The sequence below is a fragment of the Podarcis tiliguerta genome (genome assembly GCF_965153285.1).
Source record: "Podarcis tiliguerta genome assembly, chromosome: 11".
Classification (NCBI taxonomy): domain Eukaryota; kingdom Metazoa; phylum Chordata; class Lepidosauria; order Squamata; family Lacertidae; genus Podarcis; species Podarcis tiliguerta.
In genome coordinates, this window is record NC_139544.1 from 62,497,344 (window position 1) to 62,516,033 (window position 18,690).

The following is an 18,690-nucleotide window of genomic DNA, read 5'->3' on the forward strand; positions in this document are numbered from 1 at the left end:
AGGGAAGGAAGGAAGGAAGGAAGGAAGGAAGGAAGGAAGGAAGGAAGGAAGGAAGGAAGGGTTCAGAGGAGAAGAACAACATTTGGGACCTTTTAGTTTACAGAAAAGGCAAGGAAGAAGCGACATGATAGAAGTTTGTAAAATTATGCATGGCACACAGAAAATGGAGAGAGGAAATTATTTCTCCCTCTGTTATAACACTAGAACTCTTGGCTATCCAATGAGGCCAAATGTTGGAAGATTCAAGGGAGATAAAGTCCTTCATGCAGTGCATAGTTGAACTATGGAACTCTCTCCCACAGGAGGCAGGGATGACCACCAAGTTGGCTGGTTTAAAAAGAGGATTAAGCAAAATCATGGAGGAGGAGAGGTTTATTGATGGCTTCTAGCCCTGGTGTGATGACCCCCTTCATGGGGAGGAATGTTTGTCCAGCCAGCAGGTAAACTTCCTGTTTCCTTCTGGGCTGGGACAGACTTTCTCTGCACGTGACTAGAGGTGGGTGTGGCCTCACCTGTGCAGGTAATGACAAAAGCACAGAGCAGGGCAGCCATCTCTCTCTCTTTGACTACATGCATTGAAGAAGCAACATCTGCTTAGCCAAAGATGCTCTCTTGGCTCTAGCCAAGCAAAGACAAAAGGACTGTCTCCTTATGAAATAGTTTCCAGGTGCATGTTACTTTTCTAAGCTAAGTCTGCTTTCTGGGATCCAATTGTGAGCAGAATGATATGTGAGTAAACCTTTTTATAATTTTGTAGAATACTATGTTGTGTCTTATCTTTTATGAGGGAATAAGGGGAAAATACCAGAACAGTTATTATAGAGGCTTTAGCAAGCCTGAGCATACACATCCGCTGTGAGTTTAAAAGGGGGAATGTTACTCTGCTAAATTGTGGAACTTGTTAACAAAAGTTGGAAAAGGATATAACCAAACAATATATCCTCTCCTGCATCCCTGAACATTCCCACAGCCATGGCAGGGCTCTGTTCCCAGTCGGTTCCTTCTTACACCTTTGTGTATTGACCTTGCTATGGACTTCAGTTGGTTGCCTTGGTTGCCCAAGGGGCCTGGTAGGACTTTTTTATCCATTTGGCAAATTGGCACCAGCCTCTTGGTTTTTCCGCCTACCTCGTAGCAACTTGTCACAACTTTCTGGTATCGGCGGTTAGGTATTGGAATTTGTGTGCTGTGTGGGAGGATTGGGTATCGGCCATCATCTACCCCTCCTCTTTTGGGTATTCTGTTGAAGGAATCCGGCGGTCGTGGATCCTGTCCGATGCCCTGCTGGTGGCTAGGGCCACGGCACGATCCCCGGTGACGTCATGGGGGAGCTTCCAGTTGTATTTGCACCAACAAGCTCCTCCCATTGGTTGTTAACCCTGATATGACTCCTGTGGAGTCTGGTATTGCTGTTTCATCCAATGCCTAAGCCAATAGTACTCACATGCTGTAAGTTGTGGCCTAATTTTGCCCATTAACCTAAAATAATGTGTCTTTGTGTCTTATTATAATACTATGCGGGTGGCGGGTCCTCGACTCACAACTGGTAATCGGAAACTTTGCTGCTTCCACCTGCAGAGGCAGGGCAGAGCCATCATTGATAGCCCAAAGATCTTGGAAGCCTATTTCAGGGATAACGAACCAGATTCTCTTTAAGGAAGATCTGCATGAGGGTTGGAAGGGGGTGGGCAGACAAGCCAAATGCACAGAAAATAATACTTGGTGCTCAGTTTGCATCTCACCTGGCCTTAAGGACCTTTGACCTTCTCGTGCGATGCTTGGGCATGCATGCATGTGTGGAAACACTTGCAAAGTGAGGAGAGAGCTATTTTTAAGTCTATGCAGGCTGTACAAGCACATCAGTTATGGAGTGTGGAATTGCAAGAGGCAGTTTCAGTCTCAAGTGGGGAAATGCCCTGCCGTTCCTGAATAATTTCTGGACCTAAATGCCCACAACAGCGTAGCAAGACAAGAGTTTCTCTCCAGATATTCCGTGCATGAGACTAAGTGCTGGTGCAGATCCTGTGAACTTCATACCAGTTTGCGGGGAGGCACAGAAGGGTCATTCTGGGTCCTGAGGGACAGAGGGGGTTCCATGCTACTGCAGAGAAGTGCCTATGGCTCTGGGGAACTACAGCTCCCAGCATGCCCTTCTCTGCACCATCATCTCGCAGCATCTCCTGCTCCCCTGAGCCTGCTTGAGACACAACAGCCTTGTGATTAAAACAATGGAGACTCCTTGGCTTCCACTTCAGATGGGCTTATGAAATTTTAATATCCTAAATGGCTTTTCCAGGGCAGGATGCTGCCGGGAATGGCAAAGCAGGTATGAGAGATGAAAAGAGAACAGATGTTCCTAACCTGTGCGTTCCATGTGCCTCTGCTGTGAGCCTGTGTTGCACCCAGCAGGAGAAAGATGACGGGTTTTCACTGTGGCCCCAGGGGAGCCTCCCCTGCTGGAGGAGCTGCCTCTTCTATGGGGAGGGGGCATGGTCAATCCTCACATGCAAATCATGGGCACCCATGAGGGGAAGGGGGAGGGGGCAGTTGTTGCCTCTGCCTAGGTAAGCCATCACCCTCAAGTCCCAAGTTTCCATTTTAAAATAAAAGATTATAGCATTTGTAAAAGGTAAAGTAAAGGGACCCCTGACCATTAGGTCCAGTCGCAGACGACTCTGGGGTTGCGGCGCTCATCTCGCTTTATTGGCCGAGTGAGCCGGCGTACAGCTTCCGGGTCATGTGGCCAGCAGGACTAAGCCGCTTCTGGCAAACCAGAGCAGCGCACGGAAACGCCGTTAACTTTCCCACCGGAGCGGGACCTATTTATCTACTTGCACTTTGACATGCTTTTGAACTGCTAGGTTGGCAGGAGCAGGGACCGAGCAACGGGAGCTCACCCCGTCACAGGGATTCAAACCCCTGACCTTCCAATCAGCAAGCCCTAGACTCAGTGATTTAACCCACAGCGCCACCCGCATCGCATCTAGCATTAGTTGAACCTGAGATATGGGGTGAAATGTGCAGGCACCGTTTTTCTCGTTCATATTGTGAGAAACCAGTCTCCTCCCTCTTTTCTGTTACATAGGTTTTCTGTATGTAGTATTTACTTTGGCCCCCACCAGAAAAAGTACTGTGCATATGTAAATTCATTTAAATATGTGCAGTTTTCAAATAAGCCATCTCTGATGCTGAGGCTTAAGTAAAATAAGGCACCTCCCAAACTTCCCCTCTCCTGAAAAAAAACCCACCCAGTTCAGGGAAATTTAGGATTGGCCCAGTATTAAGAGTGAAGACTATGGCTATGGACTGAAAGCTATTGTGGAATAGCATACCCTCCAACATTTCCTCTAGTGAAAATAGGGATGCCCCATCCCATAATGATAATTTGATGATTTATACCCCACACATCTGACTGGGTTGCCCCAGACACTCTAGGCAGATTCCAACATATATAAAAACATAATAAAATATTAAACATTAAAAAATCAGTCAAACCTATACAGTCAAACCTCCGTTGTCAAATGTAATGCATTTCGGAAGACCGTTCGACTTCCAAAACATTCGACAACCGAGGATCAAAGGGTGGTTGGCAAAGTCAAAGGAGAAAAAAAGAAAAAAAATTCCCTGGAAGCCGTTCAGCTTCCAAAAATAGTTCAAAAACCAGAACAGTTGCTTCCGGTTTTCCGGCATTCGGAAGCCGAAATGTACGATAACAGATGTGTTCAAGAACCGGGGTTTGACTGTACAGGATTAACTTCAGATGGCTCAGGGGTCGGATAACTCCATACCCTCCAACATTTCTCCAATGAAAATAGGGACATCCTAAGGAAAAGTGGGACATTTTGGGATCAAATCAGAAACCAGGACAGCTTCTCTAAATCAGGGACATCCCTGGAAAACAGGGACACTTGGAGGGTCTGAAATAGTTTGCAAATTGTTTTGGAGTTATTGCTCCCCACAACCCTGAAAGGTAGACTGGGTAGGAAGATGGTCATCTTATTCGTGGGTTTTCCCAGTGAGCTTCCTGGGAGAAACTGCCTCTCCCAGCAGTGGGAATGCCAACTGACTGCTGCAAGTGGCCTTCTCGTAGCCTCAGTTCCATCATCTGTGAAATGGGTGGAAATAATGGTGGCATGTCCTTCAAGGGTCACAAGAGTGGATACAACAAAGAGCAGAGGACCACACCTTCCAAACCAGCCTTCCCCATCCAGCATCCAGATGCTTTGGACTACCGCTCCCATCAGCCCCAGCCTGTTGCCGGTGGAAGTTGTAGTCCAACGGTAGCAAACCAGCAACTAGCGCAGAGCTAGCCAGCTCCCACCTTGCATTCCTCTGCTTCCAGTTCTGCGATTCAGGCACTGCGATTAATCATACAAATGACAAGGATTTTGCCTTGGGGGAAACTGGCAGCCAGGAAGTGGGGGGGGGGAGAGGGGGGGACTGCTGCACACTCAGCCTTGGCCTGAGAAGCTGCTTTGGCCCCGAGTTGCCCTGGGTTCTAGGGAGACCCCAAAGAACCGCCTCCATCCACTTCCCCCGTGCACCAGGCAGGGACGTTGACGGCCCGCTGTGGGTGGAGGATTGGCTCCTGATCACAGACGCAATTAGAGGCAGTAATTTCAGGTTCATTAGCGGAATTCCTTAATCAACAATGCAATTACTTCGGCAGGGCTTGGAGGAGGGAAAGCCCTGATTAAGCACCAAAGAGAATCAGAGAAGAAGGCAGAGGAGGAGAATCGCTTGGCATCCTGCGGGCTTTCCCCAACATTAGAGAGATGGCCCCAAGGCTGTGCTCTTTGTTCCCATGACCTGGTATTCAGAAATAGACTATTATAGCACATGGAGCTTCCACAGAGCTCTCTCTCTCTCTCTCTCCTCCAGGACTTTGTCTACTTCTTCCTTATGTATTCATTTTTTAAGCCAACTAAACTACTGGGTGGCCATATGGCTCTTCGCTGCCTCTTATTCCCCGATGCCTTGCTTACAAAGAGACAGTGTGGTGTAATGGCTAGTGTTGGACTAGGACCCAAGAGACCCGGGTTTGAATCCCCACTCAGACATGAAGTTCACTGGGTGACCCTTCGGCCAACCACGGCCACTCTTGGCCTCCTTCACAGGGTTGTTGTGGGGACAAAATGGGGAGGGGGAGAACTATCTCCAGCACCTTCAGCCCCTTGGAGAAAAAGGAGGGGGAAAGGCAGGAAAGTTCTGCCTTACCATCAGCCTAGCAAAAACCAACATCCTATCTCAGGACACCACCAGCACTTCACGCATCAGCATTGGGGACCACACACTTGAGGTGGTAGATGGTTTTGTCTTCCTGGGATCTACCATAACCAGCTTCTTCTCCTTCTTCTTCCTCTTCTTCTTCTTCTTCTGTGATCCCTCGTAGCTGAGTAAGATTGTCTTCCATGAACACAGTTTTAGCAGTGAGTCCATAAGTGACCATGGAGGTCAATTCTGGATCCACACATCCTTCCACAGTGGGGACATAGGTTTCTGGGAGGGAGTTGATCATGGTAAGGGTTTGCCAAGCGTGCCTTCCTCTTTGCATGTTTCTCCCTTTAGTCCTGAGTTTGAGCGTCTTCAAAGCCCAAGACACCTTTGGGAAAGGCTGTTCTCCAATTGGAGCGCTCGCAGGCCAGTGTTTCCCAGTTGTCGATGTTTATACTACATTTTTTTAAAGATTTGCCTTGAGAGAGTCCATAGCCAGCAACCTTTCCATCAGCACTGAGCTGGGCAAGTGTATTGGCAAGGCAGCTACAGCAATGCCTCTCCTCTTCAAAAGGATCTGAGAGAATGTGATGCGAACGTCCAATACCAAGATGGAGGTGTATCAGACGCTGATTTATGGAAGTGCATCGTGGGCCACTTACAACCGCCAGGAGTGACACCTCAATGCCTTCCATATGTGCTGTACCAGGAAGGTTTGGGGCATCACATAACAGGACAAACAAAGCCCACAGCCTACGCTGGCTTGGCCGTGTCTGCAGAATGGAAGATGGCAGGATCCCCAGGGAGGTGCTCTACAGGAGCTGGCTTCCAGCACTAGGCCAGTTGGCAGACCAACTCTGCTGTGCTACAGAGATGTCTGCAAACATGGCATGAAGGCTGGCAACATCAAACCTGTCGTAGACGACCGCAGTGCCTGCAGACAGTCAGGTCTTGTATCCATAGCAGATACCAGAAGAGGAAAGACCTGGGAGGAGCACAGGGAGAAGAAACATGCTGGTGCATCTGCAGCAGCTCAACTGGACACCTTCCTCTGTCCTAGCTGCAACAAAACATGTCTCTCCCACATCGGTCTCTACAACCACAGCAGGCGCTGTAACTCTCCAGAGGTTGGACTTCACCCCTGAAGGCGCACTCCTCCATCATCTCTCGAGACAGATAGATGCCAACAGCAATGGCTTGTAGCCATTAACAGCCGTATCCTCTGCGAATTTGTCTAATCTTCTTTTAAAGTTGGTGGCCCTTCCTGCCACAGTTTTGCCAAGCACTGCGTGAACATCTCTTTTCTTTTATCTGCCCTGAATCCTCCTACAATCTGCTTGGGCTGGTGGAGTCCCAGTAGCCTAAATGTTTCATGGGTGGGAGGCCACAGCTGAGCTGCCATAAATTTTGTTGACAGCGCTACCTTGTTCTCTGCTGGTCCCCGAGGGAGAGGAAGGAAGATCCTACTCTCTCCGGCAGGTAGAAGTCACAACGAGTATTTGTCTGTAATGCACTTGCTTGGGCTTCGAGGCTCCTCTCACCAGCACGGAAATGCCAGCTCAATTTAAGCCTCCTGAAATCTCTTTCTGGGCGCGTGGTTTTCATTGGACTCTGAGCTATTTTCACTGGCTGTTTTTATTAGTTTGCTTGTGGATTGTTGGCCTGTGGCCTGTCTCCATTTAGAGACAGAGCACCCCAGGGGGATGAGCCGCCTTCCTAAACGCGGATGTTTGTCTTCTGCCTGCCAGATCTCTCCCAGGGGTTGTGACTCTCTCACGGCATCCTCCCCTGGGCATCTGGACTGCAGCCCAGACACGCCGAGCTGCGAGCAAAAGGCTCCTCCTGCCCTTGCTTTCCAGGCTAGCTTTCCTTCTCCTCCGCGGAGAGGAGCACCACGGCCTCCGGCTCTGCATGGAGAAGGCCCCACCTTCGTTTCCTGCCGGTGTCTTATAGAACCATAGAATTACAGTGGTACCTCGGGGTACAGACACTTCAGGTTACATAGGCTTCAGGTTACAGACTCCACTAACCCAGAAGTAGTACCTCGGGTTAAGAACTTTGCTTCAGGATGAGAACAGAAATCGTGCTAGGTCCCTTTACCCCTTTACCTTTACCTTCAGCCCTCACAAGGGTCCCCAAGTCAACTTAAACACTATGGGGGGGGGGTAGTCAGTTAACTTTTACTCAGAGTAAAAAGGTAAAGGGACCCCTGACCATTAGGTCCAGTCGCGAACGACTCTAAGGTTGCGGCGCTCATCTCGCTTTACTGGCCAAGGGAGCCGGCGTACAGCTTCCGGGTCATGTGCCCAGCGTGACTAAGTCGCTTCTGGCAAACCAGAGCAGCACACAGAAACGCCATTTACCTTCCCACCAGAGTGATACCTATTTATCTACTTGCACTTTGATGTGCTTTCGAACTGCTAGGTTGGCAGGAGCAGGGACCCAGCAACAGGAGCTCACCCCGTCGCGGGGATTTGAACCACCTACCTTCTGATCGGCAAGCCCTAGGCTCTGTGGTTTAACCCACAGCGCCACCCGCGTCTCTCCTTTACTTAGAGTACTTTACTCAGAGTAGGCCTATTGAAAGTCATGACCCTCTCCTTCCAGTTCTGCAATTCTGTGATTCTATGGAAGCATCCTCCAGATCATCTCTACCCACCATCAATAGTTTTGGCACGAGATCCCTCTGCTTCCTGCACACATTTTCTCTAAAGAGCAAGTGCGTCTCGTGTGACGCTGGGCATTTCCTCCTGGCTTCCTCTCCCTCTCCCCGCCCAGGCCTTTGATTCCAGGGAGATTTGCAGCTCTCAATGTCTCTGTCAGTCCCACCCGGCCCTGATCAAGGCCTTTGCTGAATGAGAAGAGTGAGGCAGATAGGAGTCAGGCATCCTCCCAGCATCATTCCAAATAAGCTGTCCTCCAATCTCCCGGCTCTCTTTCAAGTCTGCTCCAAACAGACGTTGGGAAAGGGTTGCTATGGAAACACCAGGACAAGGCCTTTTACATAAAAATCCTGAAAAGTGTGTGCGTCGGGGCGGGGAAGGAGAGCGATGGTAAAATGAAGTAAACCTCTCCTGGGCTGCTTAAATGAGAGAAGGAAGTATGGAGGGGCTCCTTAGCAAATCCAAAGCCCCGTCTTCGTTCCTGCAAATGGCCCATGGGCTGCTATGGCGCTATAAAGAGCAGTTCTGTGCAAATGCTGCTCCCCCAGTCACAGAAATCCGTCTGTCCCGGGAATATAGGTGAAAAGCATTGTTAAAGATAAAATAACCAAGCATGTGGAAGAACAAGCCTTGCTGAAGCACAGCCAGCATGGCTTATGCCAAGGCAAGTCCTGCTTTGCCAACCCATTAGAGCATGGGTAGGCAAACTAAGGCCTGGGGGCCGGATGCGGCCCAATCGCCGTCTAAATCCAGGCCTCGGGTGGTCCAGGAATCAGTGTGTTTTTACATGAGTAGAATGTGTCCTTTTATTTAAAATGCATCTCCGGGTTATTTGTGGGGCATAGGAATTCATTCATTATTATTTTTTTCAAAATATAGTCTGGCCCCCCCACAAGATCTGAGGGACAGTGGACCAGCCCCCTGCTGAAAAAGTTTGCTGGCGCCTGCATTAGAGTTCTTTGAAAGTGCTAACAAGCATATATATGGCATGCTTGTGCTTTCAAAAAACTTCTGACAAGGTGCCTCACCAAAGATTCCTGAGTAAGCCTAGCAGTCAAGGAATAAGAGGAGAGGTCTGGCAAATAGAAGGGGAGGAAATGGAGGCAGTGAGAGATTTTACTTTCTTGGGCTCCATGATCACTGCAGATGGTGACAGCAGCCACGAAATTAAGAGACGCCTGCTTCTTGGGAGGAAAGCAATGGCAAACCTAGACAGCATTTTAAAAAGTAGAGACATCACCTTGCCAACAAAGGTCCGTATAGTAAAAGCTATGGTTTTCCCAGTAGTGATGTATGGAAGTGAGAGCTGGACCATAAAGAAGGCTGATCGCCGAAGAATTGACGCTTTTGAATTCTGGTGCTGGAGGAGACTCTTGAGAGTCCCATGGACTGCAAGAAGATCAAACACATCCATTCTTAAGGAAATCAGCCCTGAGTGCTCACTGGAAGGACAGATCGTGAAGGCTTCAATACTTTGGCCACCTCATGAGAAGAGAAGACTCCCTGGAAAAGACCCTGATGTTGGGAAAGATGGAGGGCACAAGGAGAAGGGGACGACAGAGGACGAGATGGTGGGACAGTGTTCTCGAAGCTACCAGCATGAGTTTGACCAAACTGCGGGAGGCAGTGGAAGACAGGAGTGCCTGGCGTGCTCTGGTCCAGGGGGTCAAGAAGAGTCAGACACGACTGAACGACTAAACAACAACAACAACCTCTTGTGGATCACAGATTGGCTAAGTCCCCTAACCTGGAGCTCTCCAAATGCTATGAACTACAAGACCCCTTGGTCCTCTCCAATATAGCTGAATTTTGCAAGAGTCTTGCATGGCTGTGTTGGCTGGGACTGATGGGAGTCCAAAACATCTGGAGGGCACCAGTTGGGGAAGATTGCTCTGAGGCAGGAGTGGGTGGCAAGAAGCATAGAGCATTCCCTGGCTGGTAGCGCAGACATGACCTCACAATTGGTGTTGTTGAGCATGCAGTGGCATAGCGTGTGGAGGGGGCACAGGACCGTTGTCCTGGGTGCAAAATTGTCAGGGGGTGCAAAATGTCAACATGCAGTGCTGCCTCGATACAGCTATGTGCTTCTGTTTCTGGGCTCCGTTGAAAATGGGTACTCCCTGTGAACCAAGAAGTGACCCCTCCAGACAACGGAACAACTCTTCTTTTCGTATCTCTGTGGCAGTGATCTCCTGGTGACGTGGACACCACTAGGCAGTTGACTGCACTTGCAGACTCCACCTGTTTCCCTCCCTCTCACCGTCCCTCCATGTCGCCCCGGGCACTGGCAACCCATGCTATGCCGCTGTGAGCCCAGGAAGGTTCTCAGAGAGAAGATCTCTTTGGAATGGGAGGTCTTCCTTACCATTAAAGGGTTAAGATGTTAAAAGGCCCTTTCATTATTATTCTTTTTTGGAAAATGCTCAATTAAAGGAGAGGTTTTTCCATAATGAAGAGTGGTGTGGACAAATCAAATGCAGAGGTTCTTCCAAAATGCCAAAACTTAGAGGGTGCTATTTAAGGGAACTGATTGGCAGGGTGCTTCAGACAAAAAGAGAAGAAAGAGCAGAATCAGCACCTGGTGTTCCCCATCACAAGATGTGGAGACAACCTCTAGCACTGATGGCTTCTAAAAGAGATCAGACAGGTGGAGAGGTGAAGAGGAAGAGAGGCACATGTTATTCATGGTCACTATGTGGAGCCTTCACACCCAGAGGCAGTCAACCCTGGAGGCCAGCCTGAAGGGGGTGGCTTTCTCCTCTGTGCCAATGAGCAGCCTGGGAAGGACTCCTTGGAACACAGGCACTCATGTCATGCTTGGGGGTGGGAATGAGGGTGGCAGGAGAGGATATATCATTTATTAATATCCTTCCTAACTTGCGCTAGCAAATTCCTTTACTTAGCAGTTACAACCCCCTTTACATGCACAGCAGATAGCTGGTTGCAGGCTCGTGTGAGCCTCTCACTATTATCCAATTCAGTCCGTCTCAGACTGAATTGTACGTTCCTGGTAAGTTCCCTTGAATCCCTCTTAAAAGAATAAAGATGCCACAATCTTATTCAAAGTCAATAAAAGAAATTTACTTACATCAGTTCACAGTTGGATTCCTGAAGGCAGACTTGGTTGCAAATATGTTCATGTGGATCTACCCCATATGGGTGAATGATCCCAGTGCTTCTGCTAGCTGAGAGCTAGCAGAGCAGTCCTAGTTAGAAGCTGGTCAAATGAAGAAGGAAGTCAAAAAGAGAGAGGTGTGCTGCGTGACTCCTCCTTTTGTTACCTGGACAGGTGAGGTCACGCCCACCTTCTATCACATGCAAAAGGAAGGATGCTCCAGCCAGGAGGAACAGGAAGTTTCAACTGGCTGGACCAAACATTCCCTCGCATATCTTCTCCAGCATTTCAAGGAATGTTGTACTTCTCATGGATCACATCCCACAATCAGTTCATCACAGGGCCCAGTTATTGATTTGATTTCTATGCTGCCCTTCCCAAGAACATCAAAAGAGCCTGCTGGATCAGGCCAAAGGGGGCCCATCTGGTCTAGCATCCTGTACTCATAGTGGCCAGCCACACACCTCTTTTGAGAAGCCCAAATTTTCGCAGGCTAGGTTCAATTCTAATCCCTCTAACCTCCTTTGGGGTAGGTTTGCAGATATAGCAGAAGGAGATAGGCTCTGCCCATGCGATGTCCACCTGGTGGAAACTCTTGCTCGCATGATCCTTAAATCTAAAATGTATGATGAGCTCCGGCAACAATTTCTAGACCATCTATGTATTCCAACATTGAAACCAGAGACAGAGGTTATACGCTTCTTATTACAGGGGAGAGACCAGGAGCTCACCAAGACAGTAGCTAAGCTCCTCTATTTGATTTTTTGTCGCCGACGTATGCTACAGGATCCTGCCCTTGCTGGAGACCCACAGAGATGAAATAGATTGCTCGCCTCTTCTTCCCATTGGCAAATGACTGTACTGTTGAAATGGCAACGAGATCGCACTGGCCTATTTATTCTGAATGTTTGTATGAGATGCCAATAAAGGTTTGATGATGATGAGAAGACCAAAAGCAGGGCGTGAGCCCAAGAGCATCACCCTCCCCTCCTCTGGTTTGCAGCAACTGGGATTTGGAGGCAGAGAATAGAACCGTCCCGGCTAGTGGTCCCTGACATCCCTCTCCTATTAGATTCACTGCAGTCTCAGAGAAAATGTAATGAAGATGCTATACAGGAGGTACCTAACCCTGGCCAAATTGGCAAAAATGTAAAAGAACTGTTCAGAGGCTTGTTGGAGGTGTAAAACTGGGGTAGGTACATTTATGCACATGTGGTGGGATTGTAAGAGAATAAGAGAATTTTGGGACACCATATATAACCTGAGGCCTTCCTATGAAGAATAATGTCCACGGAAATTAAGAAAAATCATAGACCTCTATTTATGTACGTGACCACAGCGGCTAGGATTCTGACAGCAAAGAATTGGAAAAGTGATAACATCCCCACAAAAACTGACTGGCAAGCAAAAATGATAGAATATTTACAACTTGCAAGGATGGCAGGGAGATTAAGAGGAAAGTCAATACAGAAAGTTAATAAAGAGTGGATAATGTTTAAAGAATATCTTAAAAACTATGGTGATAACGGTAAACTCCTGGCAGACCTAGAATGAATCTTGAAATATAAAGAAATGGGAAAACTAAAAAAAAAATAATGAATTGTGTACAGTGCAACAAAATGCAAAACAGTACAATGAGAAGAACCAGAAGTTAGTGTTCAAGATGTGTTTATGTTGTAATAGGTGGAATGGTTATTGTTTGTATTGTATGTATTGTTTAAGTTTTATGTAAATTAATATTAAAAAGGTAAAGGTCAAGGGGCCCCTGACCATTAGGTCCAGTTGTGGCCGACTCTGGGGTTGCGGCGCTCATCTCGCTTTATTGGCCGAGGGAGCCGGCGTACAGCTTCTGGGTCGTGTGGCCAGCATGACCAAGCCACTTCCGGCAAACCAGAGCAGTGCACGGAAACGCCATTTACCTTCCCGCTGGAGTGGTACCTATTTATCTACTTGCACTTTGACGTGCTTTCTAACTGCTAGGTTGGCAGGAGCAGGGACCGAGCAACGGGAGCTCACTCTGTTGTGGGGATTCGAACCGCCGACCTTCTGATCAGCAAGTCCTAGGCTCTGTGGTTTAACCCACAGTGCCACCTGCATCCCTTAAATTAATATTAATTGATGTATAATAAAGGTTTAAAAAAAAAAAAAAAAAGATAGCCCTCCTCCTCTATGAGTTTACCTAATCCTCTTTCGAAACCATCTAGGTTGTGAACCTAAAGATGCTAGGAGAGGGGCAAAGAACAGAATCGCAAAAAACATATTGAAAGCAATTAAGAACTTCTGGGGCTATTTTAAAGCAGCCTGGTTGGGCTGGCTGGCTGTGCTGTCTCCTTGAAGAGCAGGAGCCAAGTTGGTTATTTACAGGCTGAGTTTCCCGTTTGCAGGGACACCCCGTGACTTAGGGGCTCTCACGTGACTGCCGGCGTTCTCTTTTTATTGCTTCCATTACCTAGCGAGGGACGTGACCACAGCCACAAAGACCCTCTTTCCAGCAGCTCTTTCTGAGAGATATATGTCAGAATGGTTAGGAACTATAAGGCAAATGGCCTTGGCACTCCAGCCAACATACCGGGCGAGAGCTGGAGGGAAGATTTATTGAAAAGTCAGCTTTATTCAGGAGCTTTTGGAATAGCAGCATTGGAGATAATATCTCGCCCAACCTGCTGCTTTAAAAAGGAGAGTTGAAAAACAACTGGGGAGGATGTAGAACTGTTATTGGTAATCTTTCTTATGTTATAAAAGTAATAAATAAAAAATAAGAGCAGTGAAAAGTCTCCATGGTGTAATAAATAATAATAATAATAATAATAATAATAATAATAATAATAATAATAATAATTTATACCCCACCCATCTGGCTGGATTTCCCCAGCCACTCTGGGTGGCTTCCAACAAAATATTAAAAATACAGTAAAACATCAGACATTAAAAACTTCCCTGAACAGGGCTGCCTTCAGATGTCTTGTAAATGTCAGGTAGTTGTTTTTCTCTTTGACATCTGGTGGGAGGGCATTCCACAGGGCGGGCGCCACCACCAAGAAGGCCCTCTGCCTGGTTCCCTGTAACTTGGCTTCTTGCAGGGAGGGAACTGCCAGAAGGCCCTCGGAGCTGGACTTCAGTGTCCAGCCAGAACGATGGGGGTGGAGACACTCCTTCAGGTCTACTGGGCTGAGGCCGTATAGGGCTTTCAAGGTCAGCACCAACACTTTGAATTGTGCTTGGAAACATAGCTAAGGCGGTCCTGCTAGGGTTGCACTTTGCCCCTCTGACCCACCACCGCTGTGCTTCACAGACGGGGAGACCCAGGCTCAGCCAAGGTACAGTCAGCATGGGAAAGGGAAGCCGTGAGCAGCAGACTGTGGGACTGGCCTGGGATGTCATCCCGTCCTGACTGAACAGAAACAGTTTCATAGAATGGTAGAGCTGGAAGATGCTCAAGAGGGTCATCTAGTCCAATCCCCTGCAATGCAGGAATCACAGCTAAAGAATCCCTGACCAATGTCCATCCAAACTGTTTCAAAACATCCCAATGAAGGAGAGTCCACCACCTTCCGTCCCATTGTTGAATGGCCCTTACCTTCAGAAACTTCTTTCTAAGGTGGAGTCAGAATCTAATTCCCACCCTCCAGAGCAGGGGGAAACAAGCTTGCTCCATCTTCCATGGGACAGCCCTTCAGATATTTGAAGGTGGCTTCAAAAATTCTTGAGAAAAAGGATGTGTACAAAAAATGGAAAAGGGGGGAAACCACCAAAGAGGAATTCAAACAAATAGCCAGCACGTGTAGACACAAAGTCAGAAAAGCTAAAGCACAGAATGAACTCAGGCTTGCTAGAGAGGTTAAAAGCAACAAAAAAGGCTTCTATGGGTATGTTCGTAGCAAAAGGAAGAACAAAGAAACAGTGGGGTCACTCAGAGGAGAAGATGGTGAAATGCAAACAGGGGACACAGAAAGGGCTGAACTCCTCAATGCCTTCTTTGCCTCAGTCTTCTCCGATAAAGAAAACAATGCCCGACCTGAAGAATTTGGAGGAAATGATTCAGCAGAGGAAACACAGCCCAGAATAACTAAGGAGATAGTACAAGAATACTTGGCTAGTTTAGATGTATTCAAGTCTCCAGGGCCAGATGAACTGCATCCAAGAGTATTAAAAGAACTGGCAGATGTGATCTCAGAACCACTGGCAGTCATCCTTGAGAATTCCTGGAGAACAGGCGAAGTCCCGGCAGACTGGAGGAGGGCAAATGTTGTCCCTATTTTCAAAAAGGGGAAAAGAGAGGACCCAAATAATTACCGCCCAGTCAGTCTAACATCAATACCAGGGAAGATTCTGGAGCAGATCATTAAGCAAACAATCTGTGAGCACCTAGAAAGGAATGCTGTGATCACCAATAGTCAGCATGGATTTCTGAAAAATAAGTCATGTCAGACTAACCTGATCTCATTTTTTGACAGAATTACAAGCCTGGTAGATGAAGGGAACGCAGTGGATGTAGTCTACCTTGATTTCAGCAAGGCATTTGACAAGGTGCCCCATGATATTCTTGTAAAGAAGCTGGTAAAATGCGGTCTTGACCATGCTACCACTCAGTGGATTTGTAACTGGCTGACTGACCGGACCCAAAGGGTGCTCATCAATGGTTCCTCTTCATCCTGGAGAAGAGTGACTAGTGGGGTGCCACAGGGTTCTGTATTGGGCCCGGTCTTATTCAACATCTTTATCAACGACTTGGATGATGGACTCAAGGGCATCCTGATCAAATTTGCAGATGACACCAAACTGGGAGGGGTGGCTAACACCCCAGAAGACAGGATCACACTTCAAAACGACCTTGACAGATTAGAGAACTGGGCCAAAACAAACAAGATGAATTTTAACAGGGAGAAATGTAAAGTATTGCACTTGGGCAAAAAAATGAGAGGCACAAATACAAGATGGGTGCCACCTGGCTTGAGAGCAGTACATGTGAAAAGGATCTAGGAGTCTTGGTTGACCACAAACTTAACATGAGCCAACAGTGCGACGCGGCAGCTAAAAAAGCCAATGCAATTCTGGGCTGCATCAATAGGAGTATAGCATCTAGATCAAGGGAAGTTATAGTGCCACTGTATTCTGCTCTGGTCAGACCTCACCTGGAGTACTGTGTCCAGTTCTGGGCACCACAGTTCAAGAAGGACACTGACAAACTAGAACGTGTACAGAGGAGGGCAACCAAAATGGTCAAAGGCCTGGAAACAATGCCTTATGAGGATCGGCTAAGGGAGCTGGGCATGTTTAGCCTGGAGAAAAGGAGGTTAAGGGGTGATATGATAGCCATGTTCAAATATATAAAAGGATGTCACATAGAGGAGGGAGAAAGGTTGTTTTCTGCTGCTCCAGAGAAGCGGACACGGAGCAATGGATACAAACTACAAGAAAGAAGATTCCACCTAAACATTAGGAAGAACTTCCTGACAGTAAGAGCTGTCCGACAGTGGAATTTGCTGCCAAGGAGTGTGGTGGAGTCTCCTTCTTTGGAGGTCTTTAAGCAGAGGCTTGACAACCATATGTCAGGAGTGCTCTGATGGTGTTTCCTGCTTGGCAGGGGGTTGGACTCGATGGCCCTTGTGGTCTCTTCCAACTCTATGATTCTATGATTCTATGAGGACGAGATGGTGGGACAGTGTTCTCGAAGCTACCAGCATGAGTTTGACCAAACTGCGGGAGGCAGTGGAAGACAGGAGTGCCTGGCGTGCTCTGGTCAGGGGGTCACGAAGAGGCAGACACGACTAAATGACTAAACAACTAAATGACTGTCCTATCACCTCTCAGTCTTGTCTTCTCCCTCAACCATTCCTCATAAGACTTAGTTTCCAGACCCTGGATCAGGGGTCAGCAATTTTTTTTAGCCGCGGGCCAGTCCACTGTCCCTCAGACCTTGTGGTGGGCCGGAGAAGCAGCACTGGGGGAGGGGAGCTGGAGGAAGAGGCGAGGGGGGCAAGTAGTCTTCCTCCCCACCACCCAGCCCTGGCCCTGCTGCTGCGCTTACCTTCCCAGGGGCTGCCGCCGCCACCGCCACTGCCGCTGCTGCTGCTTCTCATGGATAATAAAAAAAATAAAAATAAAAATAAATTATTTATACCCCGCCCTCCCCAGCGAAGATCGGGCTCAGGGCAGCTAACACCAATTGATTAAAATACAACTTAAAGATAAGATTAAAATACAACATTAAAATGCAGGGTAAGCAAAGGGAGCTCGTCTGCTCTGCTTTCTGGCCCACAGGAGCACCAGGGCAGCGGTGGCAGCAGTGGCGGAGGGAAGATGAGTGGCACAAAAGGGCTGTCTCCAGAGAGGGGCTGCTTAAAATGGCGCTCAGCCAGCTCAGCCCAGCCCCCTTCCTCCTCTAGGCAGGGCGGGGAGAAGCCAGGAGGAGGGAGGGAGGAGGCGCTGCCACAGTATGGGGGGGGAGGGATGGCGCAGAAAAAAATGGTGCAGCCCAAATGAACAGAATCCCTACGCCAATCCACAGACAGTCCACGGGCCAGATCCTGAAGGCAATTGGGCCTGATCCAGCCCGCGGCCCTTAGTTTGCCAACCCCTGCCATGGATCATCTTGGTTGCCCTCCTCTGCACACCTCCCAGCTTGTCAATCTCCTTCTTAAATTGTGGTGCCCAGAACTGGACACTGGGCTCCAGGTGGGGACTGACCAAGACAGAATAGAGTGGGACTATGACTTCCCTTGATCTGGACATGAGACCTCTGTAGCGGGTGCAAGATGCACACGGAGGATGTGGCAGAGCAATGGTGTTTTTCAACTGAAGTAAGAATCCCAGAGGGACACAGGTGGCGCTGTGGGTTAAACCACAGAGCCTAGGACTTGCCGATCAGCAGTTTGAATCCCCGCAACAGGTGAGCTCCCCTTTCTCGGTCCCTGCTCCTGCCAACCTAGCAGTTTGAAAGCACGTCAAAGTGCAAGTAGATAAATAGGTACCGCTCTGGCGGGAAGGTAAACAGCATTTCTGTGAGTTGCTCTGGTTTCGCCAGAAGTGGCTTAGTCATGCTGGCTACATGACCCGGAAGCTGTACGCAGGCTCCCAGGCCACTAAAGCAAGATGAGTGCTGCAACCCCAGAGTCGGTCACGACTTGACCTAATGGTCAGGGGTCCCTTTACCTTTTAAAGAATCCCTGGGAATATGGAGCATCTATCCGGAGCTGATTTTAACCAGAGCAGGAGAACCAGCTCCTTTTATAGCAGGGTGTGTGGCCGGAGAAGGTTTTGTTGGAGCCCCTGATCTAACAATGAAAGGTCCCTAGTTTCCTCTAGGCATTGTGGTGTGCTTATGGTCTTCGCTCGGCTCCCAAGGACAGTTGCTCTCCAGGGTACTTTAGGGGGCACTTGGGCAAAGGTCTGCCCAAAGCCATCCCAGATGCCTGCAGTCATGAGAGGCACTCCCCTTCTCACCAGGCAGGTCCTTGCCCAGATGCGCCCAGAAGCGTCATCTAGATATATGGCCTCTCTCTCTGAACTGGCCCAGACTTGCTCTGCTCCACAGTCAGGGCTGCCAGGCTTTTATTTGCCTTGAGGCAGCACAAATTTCATAGCATCCATTAGGATTATTGTTATTAGCCCTGAGTAGGGAAGAATCGAAGGCTGACGAAGGCTAATTAATTGGTGTGGGGGGGATGATGGATGATGGATCAAGGAGCTGGCAGTCGG